The 16,135-nt window shown below is 29.9% G+C and overlaps 1 protein-coding gene across 1 annotated transcript in view; it reads right to left on the reverse strand.

Moving 5' to 3' along the window:
* LOC143190187 (uncharacterized) overlaps positions 1-16,135 on the reverse strand; it is a 293,945-nt gene that overhangs the window by 94,111 nt on the left and 183,699 nt on the right. The window contains exon 2 of the mRNA XM_076394336.1: positions 6,885-6,956. The gene's annotated coding sequence lies outside the window, so the exon portion shown is untranslated. The remainder of the gene's footprint in view (positions 1-6,884; positions 6,957-16,135) is intronic.

A 16,135-nucleotide genomic window follows, 5' to 3' on the forward strand; every position in this document is an offset into this window, starting at 1 on the left:
AAACACTTTTCCGGCAATTGATAGGAGAATCATTTTTCGGTAGTTTTTACAATTTATATTATCTCAATATTTTACCTTCCTATTTTCCTCATTGGTCATTTTTGTAAGGCGTTCGAGCGTATGATCCTCAACGGCCTATCTTGGTTTCTGGAAGGCCGTCAATATCTGATTTTCAGTGTGGATTTCGCTAAGGTCAGTCTACAGTTAATCATTTAATGGGCTAATAATATGATATAAGAAATGCTTACTCGTACAGAAAATACCTGCTGGTACTATCATTGGATTTACAAAATGCATTTGATAGAGTTAATAGGTCTTTGATAATCAACAATCTACACTGTTTCGGACTCATGGGTAATATCCTGGACTTTTTTTAACAGAATTTTATCCACAACAGATCTTTTCGAGTCCGTTTGGGAGGATTTCTCTTCTCCACCTAACCGTTCTCGATTGGTGTCCCTCAAGGTTCAGTGCTAAATCCTACTTTATTTTTAATTGCGCTAGATTCAATAACTAAATTTCTAGAATCAAGGCCCACCTTCGAATTTTTTGCCGACGACGTACTTATATGTCCTTGGAGAGATGTTCCTTTAAGGAGCACTAAACCGTCTTTTTACTTGGTTCTCCTCCTCCTGATTCCTTATCTCTCCTTCAAGGTCCCCTGTAATCCACTTCTGTTAGAGGCGTAACTGTACCCGTGTCCCTTTCTTTTCTCCTAATTACACTCCAATCCCAACTGTTGATTCGTATAAAGTTACTGGGAGTCATTTTGACAGCCGGCTATCCTGGAAGCATTACATCAACGAACTTAAAACTCGCTGTTCCAGAGACATTTCAATTCAAAAGCCCATCAGCTATGTATGGGCTATACAATTTTAGAAATTCTCCAACTCCTCGGATTTCTATGAGAAATCGATTTTCTCCATAGACTCTAGGCTATGATAGAATAAGTATCGCTGACCAAATAATCATTACCACTTCGCTATGGGTGCTAATGTGTGCTGTCTGGATGGTCTGGTTATGGTTATGTTTGTAATCTTGTATGTGTCCATTTTAAAATTATATATATATATATATATATATATATATATATATATATATATACATATATATATGTATATATATATATATATATATATATATATATATATATATATATATATATATATGTATATATATATATATATATATATATATATATATATATATATATATATTATTTATACTTTTAACCCCCTCCCCCCCGCCTTTTTGTGTTATTAATTTTATTTTATTTATTAATGTATTATTTCATATATACACTTTATGTCTGTATAGTCGCGAAATGATGACATCCATCAATAATAAAAGGCTACATAAAAAATTATTGCTTTTATTCATTCTTTTTGCAATTGTTAACTTTACGTCGGTCAACTAGATTTGAGAAAGTCTGCTATTACTTAGTTTACTCTAGCTGTGCTACAAGAATTTACTGATTTCGATCGTAATTTGTACTTTGGTAGCTATACATATTAAAATCATCTCTGTATAACTATATGACGGTTTCGTACCTTTGATCATTGTGCGAATTTTCAACTCTATTTTATATTGCCGAAATTTTCCAGGAATTTTTCAGGAATTCACTTGGTCCTTGGTATGGTATAGTTCAAATGTCTAAAATAGAATAACTTCTAACAGTTTTGTAGTCACGTCAATTCATTTTAAGTGACAAATAAGAAAGATATCCCAGTCCAAAGAACTTATTACTTTTGACTGATCTGTAAAGCTCATTTCATAATTTGTTGCAGTCGATTAACAAATTTTTCCGTTGGTAGATTTGCAAACCAAGGATTACTTGTGAAAATCGAAACTTAAACTAAATGGATATTTTTTATGTTTTTTTTTAAGTTTTCAATATTTCCCCAAAAATTAATTTAAAAATGTATGATTCATATATACTATTTTTTACACAACGTATATAAAACTGTTTCATAGTGAAATATATTAGAATTTTTATAATTGTTTATTATTTTTAATTCCTTTAAGTTTACAGATATAAATCCAGTTGGTATCCGTTAATTAAGCATATATTTTACACGTTAAACAACTAGTATAGACTAGCCCACTGACAATTCTACCGGCAACATAAATCTTCACTTCTAAACATAAATTTGCCCCCAAAGAACAGTTGTAGGCAGTTGTAATACAAAGTTACCAGAGTGGGTATTTGTCACTGGAGACTCGGCCGTAATTTATATTACCAAGGTACTGTAATTGCCTTTAACTCTTTAATAAGACCGGTGCATTTACACAACTGCATAGCGCTATGTTCACGGCAAAGCAGTAAAATTTATATCGACATCGGTTAAGGAGAAATTGTGTTGTATCGTTTGAAATATCAACTGACGGAAACATCATTAAACGGATATAAAATGTTTTATGCCCGTAAAACTTTACATTTTAATTTATCGGCATGGAATAAAATTTGTGTTTAGCTGGAATAATAAATTTAATTATAAAAATTATTTAACTAAAATATATTGGAGTTTGTCAGTGATTATGAGTTTGTTGAAATGGAATGAAACAGGCTGTTTGTCAGGCCTTAACTTAATTATTTTTTATTTTAATAAGCCATTCTTGAATTGTGTGTTGCGGATTATCAGAGCAGAGCCTTAGATCTAGTTGAATTTGAGCGATAAAAAGTCTAGCGGACTAGAATAGTATGATCTTGGTGGTTAATTTATTAGCATGTATTTTAATCAGGAATATCTATTGGACAAATTTTTGGTGGAAATTAGCTTTTAAATAATATAACTAATTCAACACAAAAAAACAACTTTTCTTTTAGAATTATTCAATTATTCAGTATTTACAGACGCTGATGAAGGAATTCTCAAAATTTCACTGTCTATATCCACTACATTTATTGTTTGATTTGACATAAATTTGCTGTCGAAGCCCATTAGATACTTTTCGAAACTTATGAAATTTATGTTAATTATGGTTTTGGTTCAAAATTGAATACTGGTGATTTTGATAACAATTACAAAGGATGGTATAGGGGACCAAGAACGTTTAAAGATAATAAACTGTAGGATTTTGCTATGAAAAACCAAAGCGTAAAAAATTATCATCTAAGGCTAATTTCTAATATTTGAAAACACCGAATGAAATAGCTACTGCTGATGTCTTCCGGCATCAAATCAATAAAACGAACAACATATGATTGCGAAAAGTTCAGCAATAGTGAATAGCAGACTAAAGTCGTTCTCTTGCATGAAAACGCGCTCGATATACGTTGCAAGAGCAGTCATGATTACACGGTTGTACCCAGTGTACTGGCCAGATAGAGCGCCTTCTGATTACCTCTTGTTCAGATGGATACAACGTAGTTTGACTGGCATCGTTTTCACTATGTTGCCATACATATGGAAAAAAGTTAGAAAGTGATAAAAAATGATGAGAAAGAAAGTTAGAAAATGATGATATTTTTATGAATACGTATTGTCCCAATTTTTCTCCATGAATGTCTTTAAAATGCCATGAATGGTTGCTGTGCTTTCGTTTTCGTGCAAAAGTTCACCTTCGTGAGAGAATTTTTTCACTTTTAATTCGATAAAAATTCGATAATCGTTCAGTAACGCGAATTTGTTTCTCAAATGTTCAGTGACTGTCACATCTTAAGTGAATGACTTCAAATATGATCTCAGAGAGAAACATGCAGAATTTGCTTAAAACATTGCCTTTGAAAGATCTAAAAATCACTGATGCCAGACTTTGACAATGTCTAAGTCTCATAGTCACACAGAAGAATTGATGAGTTAAGAGCTGAAAGAGGAGAATCTTATTCTTGATTGTAATATGTCTTCTCATCCGCACGCACTTTCTTGAGAAGCTTCGGAGCAGTTTGGATGATTCGGTTTATTACTCCATGCCAGTTTCTTTCCCCATATTACCAATCTCAATATTTGAAACCAATATTTGAATTGCTGAACTTCCTCTAATTGGATCCCGCTGAGATTTATAGTATCAGGCATCCGTAAGTTGTAAGATTTATTTATTTTATTTAATGTAAGTTCATTGGCTCTCAAGCCATATGGCTTTGCAATGCGAAATATATCATGAAGAGTGCTAGAACCAAAAATAGGTGTATTAGAAAATATAGCGCTATTATCAGAGAATATTATCTGAGGCAATTCGTTTGTAGAATCATGTTGAACGCTATATCTGTTTTAATAATAAATACGTCGCATAATTGTACCCTATTATGAAAGTAGTGGAGAACCGATATCTTCTTGATGAACAATGGCTTGGATGAATTGATGCTCAAATGAATTTGATAAGTCATTTTGTACTCTCACAGACTGAATGCGCCATTCTAATGAACCGTCGTGCTAATGCTGATGAACCATTGTTGGATGCTTGAAGAATATGAATAATTTTTAGAGGATCATAGCTGGTTCCAAAGCTGCTAAGAGTGAAAGCCCTGTGTATACGGCCAAAAGGAGAGGGAATACAAAACAATCGCACACTTTCTACATTCAATAAGTTCCTCCATAAATTGGTGAAGGACGAAATCCTTATCTGTACAACCGCGATATTTATACCTAGTGCAAACCTACCTTATTAAAAATAAGCCAAAATAACTAAAAATATTTTCTTTAACAAGACAATATTTTGTTGCTTTATATCAATATACCTCTAGTTTGCAGATATTATCATTTGTCGTAGAATTGGTTAATTCACAATAATTTGGAAGAAAAACGGTTGTCTCAAATGAAGTTATTATATAAACAAAATTTACTTCAAGGTCTCAGATATATGTTTGGATACAAAATTGCTTTCAGAAGAGCAAATAGGTAAGATTGAGCCTTTTATATTTATTGGACCCCAATTTTATACGATTACAACAAATTCTAGAGACCCGGGGATATGTAAATTGGTAAGTTTGTTATTGTGAATTTTATTGCTATGGAGGGTTTCTATGGAGCAATAGGGGTTGTATTTACGAGTTTTATAGAAACTGTTATTTACGATGTTTTTCCTACATGATTATGAATGAGGTAAGAATTCCTCAGTTTGAAGAAACCATTTAGACTAAATATCGCTAAGAACTGATTGATTCGAAACTTTGAAGTCATATTCACGAAAGCTTTTTAAATGTGCACAGATTACACGGCAATTTGCTTCTAATTTATTTGATTGCTTAATTAAATTCTGCATAAAATAAAATTAATGAATTATCCCAGAACGCCTGTCAGAGGCTTCACTTGACCTAGCGTTTACTTACATTTTGTTAGTGGGAGAATTTTATTTAAACATTTTATTAACTAGATTTAGTAAATTAGAATTTCTTTAAATTAATAAATATAAGATTTGACACCTTTCTTGTGAATCGCCATATTTGTTAAATAAATATTTTAATTATTATTTAAAGAATGGATTTATATATTTTAAACAAAGGTTATAATAACATGATTGTTTCAATTTATAAATTATATATTTTACATGGGTATATTAAACAAGTAATATGATATTTATTTTAAAAGTCCCTAAAATAATTAAGAGGCAAAATTATAATTATAACATTAGGTTTAAGCTCATACGAATGTTAAAATTAAACAATCAATAGTTTAATATTTCCGGGTTCTCGTAAAATTAAATTTTGTTTTAAAAATATTTTATATAAATGTTATAATTAACTTTTAATATGCGAAGATTTAAAATAATGGTTTAAATTTTTACCTACCTTAGCATAAAATTATATATGCAGTGTTTCAGTGAATACTAGTGTTACGCAGAAATGTTTGTCAGTTCAATAGCATATTAATAGGTTACAATTGTTATAAAATTATTAATATTGGCAAAATATATTGATATTGAAATAGTAAGATATGCCAATGACAATAAAACATTATACGCTACAAGTTTAACTGTTTAATTTACGTTAATAGAGCCATTTCAATAAATCTGACGTTTTAAAAGTATTAGTTTCATTTAATCAAGAAAAATTGTTTCAAACTGGAGTATAGCTCAGCTGAATAAATACAGTTGATAGTTTCAAATCATTCGAAATATTCGAGTTATTTCGTTGGAATTCAGGCTTACGACTGTTTTTCCTAGTCGTAATATAAAATGGAGATAAGTACAAATTCTTTCTCGTGCTAATTTTGACAAAGAAAAGGACAGACATAATTGTTTGGACCTCTTTGATGTAAAAATTCGTTTGTTATAAATTATATTAAATTAAAAGTGATTGTGTAAAATAAATTTTATATTTCAGTAGTTATTTTTTTGGCTGCGTGTATTGCCGAATTATTCTCTAGGCACATGGCACAGTGCCCATGATATTTCCTTTTCTATCCATTCTAGCTTCGCGTACTATTCGTCTTTGTCGTCGATGTTCTACCATATTTTGTTTATGATGCCATTGCTATTATAAAATGGAGCTAAGTACAAATTCCTTCTCGTAATAATTTTGACTGTGATAAAGATTAATAAAATTGTTTGGATCTCTTTGTTGAAGAGATTCGTCGATTTTAAATGATATTAAATTACAAGTCGTAGAATAAAATCAGTTTTATATTTTAGGAGTTATTTTAGATTTGCAAAAAGTGGCAAGTAACAATGACAGAATATGACAATATGATATTTTTGTTTTTTCAACCGTGCCATAAGTAAGACGTTTATGTTCTGACGTATGAATTCTCGCATTAATTTGAAGAAAGAAAAGGAAAGATATAGTTTCTGGCTTCTACTGTGTTGCAAAGAACAATTTTAATTTTAGTGTTGCCATGGATTTTTCAAAAAATGTATACAATAATTATCTCAATATTTCATTACAATTTAATAGTATTAAATTAATATTAATATGTAATAAATTAATTAAATTAGAAGAAACTTACCGTATGCTAAGCTTCAAAAATAGTGTTACTATCCATAAAACCTCTACGATAAATGTGATAAATGCAAATGACCTGAAACAACAAAACAAAACCATTAATATTATTTCAAAGCTATACATTATATACATTTACAAAAGTTTCATTATATATCAGGATAGATAACCACTGATTATGAATAAAATTAATAGTTAGAATATACCAAATATATGTTTTATAATTATTCTAAACCATTATATTTTTAAAACACGGGAAAAGAGATAACAATTGACAGGGAAAACATGACAATAGAAGAGAGGAAAAAAGTTATTTTTAATTATGACTAAAACTTTAACTTTAAAACGTTATAACCAACTATAATAAAAAACTAAAAAAAAAAATGGAAAAATACACTATGTTATGATATATTTAATGAAAAATTATATAACATAATATTTATTTATTATTTACTAAATTAAAGTATTAAAATATTATTTTTAATTTTTGGGGATATCTCCATTATTATACTGGTATTAGCATGAAACATAACAAGACCCGATCATATGTCACACAACCACCCTTGCAGAATTTAAATGAGTTTGGTTTCGAATTCGACCTAGATCTTTCTCTCTAGCATTTCGTGCCAACTATTTTGCTAAAAATTGTTTCGGTTTAAGTTTATTGTTTCATTTAAACTTCCAGCATATTTATAAGGGATTAGATTCGTCTGAAAAGTTTGGAGGGCGTGCTTAATTGTTTTCAATACACCAACTAATGTTTATTTATTATCCACCAACTATTGTATAATTTAATTTATTTTTAGTACTATTTAATAGACTTCTAATCAAAATACAACCTTTTTTTGGTTCATAAAATTATCTGAGAATCATTTAAAATATGTTCTGTATAATTTAATTTATTTTTAGTACTATTTAATAGACTTTTAATTAAAATACAACCATTTTTGGTTCGTAAAATTATTTGAGAATCATGTATGGAAACAATATGAAATTAGTAACAATTATAGGATAATAAATATTACTTTAAATGTTTCGAAATATAGTCTGAAAAATAGCTATAATTCACAGGGATATATTTATCGGCAAACATTTTCTCTTAGTTGATTGGTGATGCTGTAATTAATAAAAAAACAATACAATTCAATTAATAATTTTGTATCTTGAAACATACAGGACATTAAAAAAATAATATGTATACCTGATGTATACACAATATTTGTTTATTAAGTTGTTGAGCCACATTTGCTTTTAAAAACCTGCAGCAATGGAATGTTGTCACATTTTTGTACCAAAATATCTGCCAGTTGCGTCAATTGTGTTTGCGACGGATATTTACTCCTCACTCTCTGCTCTGAAGGGGAAGATATATGATGATACTCAGATATTCCGCGAATATATTTTGGCTGTGTGTATTGCTGAATTATTATCTGGGAATATGAAGGATGTTGAGATATTTCCTTTTATGACTGTTCTAGCGTCGACTACTTTTCCTCTTCTTCGTCGAAGTTTTACCCTATCTTGTGTATGCTGTCATGGCTGTAAATATTGTCGTTCGTTAAACACTAAACAATGGATTAACAGCTGAATTAGCTGTTTTTGGTACGGACGCTCCCTCTAACTGAATAATAAAGAACTGTCCGTTTTTGAAGTTTGAGAGACCATATATATAATCGATGGCTTGTTTTAAAAATTGCAGAACAAAGTAAAAACAAAACCTAGAAAGCTTCTTTGCATTATTTACACGGAGAAAGTATTGCCAACATGCAATAAGTTGTATTATATTTTATTTATCCCCTGTAGTAAACGTATTCATAAAACGAGAACTACAGAATCACGTGTTTGAAGATATGTAAAACAAAAAGCATAACAATGTGGTTGGCATTTATTTAAGTAGAATATCAAGTTGAATCAAATAATGCTCTAGTAAATGGGCTGTAGAAACGCATAAAATAATATCTGTTACTGTGTTTGGATATGGACATCAAGCTGCGTTAGAAGAATCAACGTAATAAAAATGTAAAATTTCAAATAAAACATGTTATGGGCCTAAAGAAAAAGTTATGTGTGAATTCACTTACTGTAACACGTATTCATAGGAAGAGGTATACAATTTTTTATGCATATATTTATATTCGGGCCTTTGTCGCTGAACATACGAATTAAGTTAACCCTTTACATTCATAGTTGATTTTAAATACATTTGCTTTACTTTTGCAACTAATTAATATTACTTACTAAAAGGACATTGAAATGTCTGACACCCTGCGCTTGCTTGTGACACGGTATAGTAGTTAATAATCAATCATCAATAATCACAATTATATATACAGAAACATTGGTTACTTTTCATTAATTTAATTTATTATATTATTTATATTATTATGGTATTATTTTCTCATCGCCTATGGTAAAAACTACTGGAATATTGGTAGTTATTGTTTGTGACGATATGGACTGGCTTGTATGGTTAAAAATACCTATAGAAAATGACAAAGGTAAAGTACATTTATTAATACTATATATTACAGGTAAAACGTAGTTGGCAGACTAAAAGAGGCTATACTTTTGTTCCAGTATTTGAAAAAACCATGAAAGTGATTATTTAACGTAATTCCGCGGTATATGATTCTTATTTTAATTACAGCATAGTATATGTTAGTTAAAGTTCTTTTTGTATATAGCAATAAGTTATATTTTTGATATCGCTATTTCTACTAGTGAAGTCACTACTAGCGAGAACTCTTCAGATATTAGTATCGTATCGTTATCAGAGTCATTTTGTAATATTCATATATATAATAAAATAGGAGTATATATAAATTTGAATTATTTTAGGTTCTCATTTAGATATAGTATCTCCAAAAACGATCCTGGCGGTTTCAATCTACTGCAAAACAAACTAAAGCCGTCTCGACGTCTATTTTTAGACATATGACTCGATACACCATTTAGTTTTAAAATACGTGGCCTCGTTTCCTTGAACATATATACCGTCACTAATTGTTTTCAATCTCATGATCATCTATTTTCTATCATTATACATTAAAATCTTCTAGCGCAAAAGTGATTAGGTAATATTGGGTAGTGAAACCATTGTAGGTTTAAATTGAGTAGTCCCTATAAATCACTGAAATCAAAAGAATTGCGATTTAAATGATTATATAATCAACACATTTTTTTTTTGGGAAATGCAACAGATCATAGTGGGTACCTGAACTTATCCAGCTTTAACGCTATATGCGTGTATAGTTCCAAAATTCTAGAGATTCGAAAGCTCTGAAGCAAGCGGCACTTTCATCAATTATACGCTGTGGTACACGCTATTGCAGATCTGGCTCCTGATCCTTGCTCGCTCTGTTCAGAATTAAATTAGTTAAGAATATATTTAACAATCGTTTAATAGTATAGTATAAGTTGCATATTTGCCAAAAGATAAAAATTTGTAGATAGGTAAAGTAGAAGAATAGAAATTAATATAACTGAAGATAAAAATAAACGATTTTAAAAATGCTTGAGTATTAGTTTCAAAATGTTTCTGATCGCTTATGATATCATTTGTACATAGAAATTCATGGTACTAGATGCATATAGGCTGATCCTTGAATAAAAAATACCCGTAGTTCTTCATAAAGAAATTATTTTATTACATAAAAACGCTTAAGAAGAAAATTTTACTCTACTTCCTATATCGATTAGACATCCTAAATTTATACTATTAATTATTTTAGTTCATGATCTGGCATATTTATGAAGATATCTGATAATAACTTTGGGCAACTTCAAAATATCTGATTGCAAAAAATGATAGACTAAATATTGAAAAATATTGTCTAAATAGAAAGCATTAATAGGATAGAAAAGACAGTAAATATAATTCATAGTTAACGATCTTAAAATAGGCATTTTTTTCAGTGAAGATATTTTCATTCGATCAAAACATCTTATCGCTCAGCCATTTTCAGCCATGTTTGAGAACAGGAAACAGTCCCAGGGGGTTAAATATGAATAATTTTCTGGATGGGGTAGCAGTCTGTAGCTAAACTTATCGACTTTTGTCATGTCTACGTGCGCACAACACCTCTCAATAATATTTGCCGGTGATTGTTTTACCATTTTCGAGGGTACTGATATAAGTGATACTGCGTGAATCCCAGAAAACTGTGGCCGACCGATAGACACAACTTGACCTTTTTTTGTGCACAATCAACCGTATAAATCTAGTGTTTTAGTTGTTTGTTATAAGTCTCTGGGGTTTTGTGTTGTATCCGTATTTTGAAACACCGTTCCCACTGTCGAGTGTGACTCACTTTCATTCTTCTATCATCCCATATCATTTCGTGGTGCCACGACCTATTTTAAGAGATTTAAAAGTTCAGAGCCACTTTCTTGTTATGACCGCAACGGCACTCAGTAAATTACTTTTTAACCATTGATATGAATGGTGCAGAGTCTTTATAGCATTAATCAAGCCTTCACTCGGTTTCGGTGTTGACTTTTTGCACAGAAAATAATGCTTAATCGTCATCAAAAGAAAATTACTTCGAGAGGGTGTCAAACAAAAACTAAAAGATGCAGCTTGTCCAGGTATTACAGTACTATATTAATAGGTGGAAATTGAGGACAAAAGTGATCCATTTAAAGTTACTGTGCGGTAAATTCAAACATTTTCTGATTTATAAAACTGCCCTCGTACATAAAATAAAGTAAAACAAAAGAGACGTTCCGTAGAGCAAGCGGAAAATCTACCGCTTTAGCTGTAGGGCCTTTAGTAACTAGTTTGTTAAATTTTTAACGAAACGACTAGATTTCCAGGACAAATTACTACTAGACTCTCACGTTCGGTCGGTATTTTTAAGGTCTCGAGAGGGCGCGCTTGCCCCCATAAAATCCGTACACGTTTCGGTAAATCTTCGTCGGAAAGGGTGAAAAAAACGCCAGTGTCTCTTAAACGCTATTTAAATTTCCTCGTACGTAGAGCGTCGGGAAGATATACGCCAATCCCCCGACTGTACGAAAGCCTACTCGGCCCAATTCCATAACAATCCACTTATTCTTTAGCAAATAAGAGCGTATCCTGAAGGGATTACCGGCAACGACCATTTTCTACAGCGTGTATTTTCATGTTTTGCCGGTTTACCACAAGAGGGAGTGCTTATCGCCGGAAAAGAATGCATTCGTATGAAAATTGGTGGAGCAGGAACGTGTTCTCGCATATTACTGGCGCCATGTTCCGTTTGTTAACTCAATTGCCTTGGCATTTTTGTAAATCGTGTGAAATAAGGGGATCATAAGTCATCTAAACAGAATATGAATTTATGCTAATATTTATTATTAGCATTTATTTTGAATGTTTTTTTATTTTAATTTAATTTAAATATATCGTAATAATACATCTTGTGCTCTGTGGGAAAGTCAAAATTGTAAAATCTTTTAAATAAAACAAACTATAGCAGGATTATTTATTTCGGACTATATATTTATTTTATTAAAATAAAATGTATTTTATATGCGATGTTTATATATTTGCTGAGTTTTTAAACAAATAACTTTCTAATTGGAAATAAACTTTGCTGAATATTACATTATTTAGTTTAGGAAGCTTGAGAACTTTCAACATTCTATCAGCGCAAGATTTCTTTAACTATAATTATTTTTTTCTATAACATACATTTTCTCAAAAACCTTGCCTATCCCATTGCCTATCCCAGATAGATATAGATTTCTTTCATAATTTTATTCAAGTTAAAAAGTAATATAATGCTATATGATGCATCAGAACATGTAACCGAATCAGCCTATAACATACGCTTGGTTGTCAAACATAAATTTTTCAACACATTACTATAATAATTATAGGTTGTAAACCCGCAACTGTTGTTCTGTTTCTTTGCTTGTTTTGATAAATTCAATAGCTTATTAAAATTTGTTATTACTCTGACTGAATGTATAGAAACAATTAGATAATCAATACCAAAATAAGATTTCGTTGAACAGGAACGAGGAAGTAAATGCTTCCTTTTGCCAGTAACTTGTATTAGAGAGGTAACTGTGAGAGGTGCATTGAATATTAATAAGGACACTGTAAATAAAATGTCTCAAAAATTCAAAACAAGCTCACAAAATACTAGAAAGATGATAATAAAAAAGTGATGGAAAGAGACACCAGAGGTGATTTTTTATTAAGTTTTATCGGTCATAATATTTTTTTAATAAATCATTGCAGATATATTGTTGATGCTGGAAACAGGAATGGTTTAATTTCTGTCACAAAGTTAGTGTTTTTCTCTCCAAGTGCGACTACCATGGAGAAATGAACCGTAACATGTTTTTGTTTAAGTTTCAAATATCAACTGTTAAGTAACTTGGAGGAACCATCAGTTACTGTTATGGAAAATGCACAGCATTACCTCAATGCAAGTGGATTTACAAAGACTGTAATTAAGAGTCAAAGATTAACTTTCAAGCATCAAGATTGTTGAAGTTTTGGCGCAATAGATTTAGATGTTGCGAATTCACTATTTTATTGGATATGTTATATTTTCAATTTTTGACAAATTAATTAATAGAGACACATATAGGATTATGAGCAACTATTTTATCGAGTACAAAACTTTCAAAGGGCCACTTCATACGAATCGGTTCTCTTAATTGCAAAACCTTGTTTGTTTAGTTAACATGTATGCGGAGTGCGCTGATTAAAATCCTTCTTAAATGTACTCCATTAAATATTGAAGCGCAATCCGATACAAGAGTATACAACTTAGCCAGGTGATCTTAATAGTGAGTTTGAATTTTGGTGCATATGGTTTGATATTTTTACATTTATTTTTTATGTTTATGTTATTTTAAAGTATAATTGTACTTGATATATACTTAATTATACATAACATATATATAACAAAATCAAGCACTTAAATAGTAATATTTATCCAATCAGATTATTAACCGAAGGTACTGTAATGCCAAATATTACTTTTGAAATATGTTTAAATATACTTTCTCTGTAAACTCTCAATCTTTGTGTCGTACAAATTTTATTTTATTTGCATTTATCTGTTTCTATATCTTTTTTATATTGTTGGTCATCAACAGGCCATGATCATGACATTCATATTATCACATTATGAAACGTAAACTAAACATTTTGAAATATTCAAAACCACAAATTGCAAAAATATTATCAATTTTTGTGTTGAAATAGGAAAAACAAAACTTTTGATGAAACAAAAGAGTTAAACAAGTTTTTGTAATGTTTCACATTATTCACACACATAGCTGTGTTGCTAATTTTTAATCAAATTTCGTATGCATTACAAGGTCTCAAAGTTTTGACAGTAATTATTTCAAGCTGTACGATTTATTGCGAATTCATATAACATCATTTATCATCAGAGCTAAACACAATAATGTCGTTTTTTTGTTTTACCTTATTGAGTTTCATTGGCAGTAAAGTTTGGTTAGAAGTTTAAATGATTTAAAGCGCTTAAATTACATGATGAATGGGTACCGACAGTCAAAGTATTAATAAAGCAGCTATAGTCGAATATATAACTTTCTTGAATATATATACGGTGCAGTTCCTATAAGAATGCATTCATTTCTTAGAAATAAAGGGTCACATCTTGCTGAGATATACGATATTACGTTCGGGATATAGATAAAAGTCTCGTTCAATCAAAACTGCGTTGGTATTTCCTTCAAATAAAATTTGTTTTGTCATCTGTTTGAAACTAACTTTCATTTATATATGTTAAATTATATAAAATACAAATTATCGAGAATGCTAATTAACTTAAAACTGTTGAATATGTTTTCTAATAAATTGGTAACTTATTTAAATTCAAATGAAAACCATATCTTTTCTTTGATTTTAAATGGCCGGTCAGATATCATTTCTTTCATTAAGTAGCAAGCTTCTGAATTTTAGGTTATCTATATCTAATAATATTTTTGTAGCTGAAGGTAATCTATAGCACTTCTAAATTAAGGTTTCAAGTTTCAATTAAGTTGATTCGTCTTTTTAGTCGAAAGTTATTGAGCTTCGAAAATTAATATTCCAGAAAGTCAAAGATGAAGCTCACTCTGGATCGCAAATGGTTGTCGCTTATTGTGGTTACAGTTCGAAGAAGCTTGACAAATGACTACAGCACTCGTATTGATGCTAAGGAAGGTGAAGAAAGTACATGGCGACAAGTACATTAATTTAACTCGCTACTGACAATAACTGCAGATTGAAGCAGACGGTTAAAATATTAGTTAATCAAGACATTCATTTATATATCCTACAGAAACAAAAGCAGGACTTTGAAATTCAATTGGTTTACTTTTTTACATAAAAATCTACAGAGACTTCTTCCTCAAATATACAATATATTGGAGGAGGTAAACAATTAGAAATTACGTAATAAAAATAAATATGTTTTCAAAAATACAAGAAATATGTATTGTGGGATCAAAATTAAATGTTATTAATAAGTGGTGTGCATTTGTTTCAGCAAGAATGCTAAGTGATATTTAATGTTGTGGTTACAAAATTTATCTGTAATCATAAAAATGACAAAACCGTAGGTGGGATTAAACAAACCCTTCTAAGATAATTAATAATTTGATTGTAAACAATGTTTATATTTAATAAGTAATTATGAATAGCTATCTTTTTATATTAACATATTTTTATATATAAAATTAGTTCGGCTTCAACCTTCGTAGGGTGAAGACGTATTTTCGATACATTCCAAGCTCTAGAAAAACACCTTTCTTTAAAAAAAACTCAGTATTTTATTACGGTTATATAATTGAGTGTTAAAAATGCATAACAGATGCGGCTATCCGTCTGTTAGTGGACCTAAAGGGTAGTGAATACGTGTTTACGTGACCAGACAAATATTTTACAATATATAAAAAAATATAAAATTATATATACAAATGAATGAATATAAATCTGATATATTCTATCGATGCTGAATTCTGTATTGAACTGTTTAATATTAACAATGAATTGCATACATTATATGGAAAATATTCATTCAAAAAACCATATGCTGACATTTTAGCATTTTATGAATCTAAATATAAACTTAACCCTAAATAATAATATAAACATAAGGTTTAAAAATAATATATTTTTTCGTTTAGTAGACATGTCAATTTACCAAGTTTAAATAACATATACTCCTATATGCGTATCAAAAATAAGATTTAACTATGTAATGTAATAATTTCCCAGTTTGATATTTAATTTAATTAATTTTATAA

Source organism: Rhynchophorus ferrugineus, unplaced genomic scaffold, assembly GCF_030347505.1.
Source record: "Rhynchophorus ferrugineus isolate W39M unplaced genomic scaffold, kcgeb_rfMv2 rfM2, whole genome shotgun sequence".
Taxonomy (NCBI): Eukaryota; Metazoa; Arthropoda; class Insecta; order Coleoptera; family Curculionidae; genus Rhynchophorus; species Rhynchophorus ferrugineus.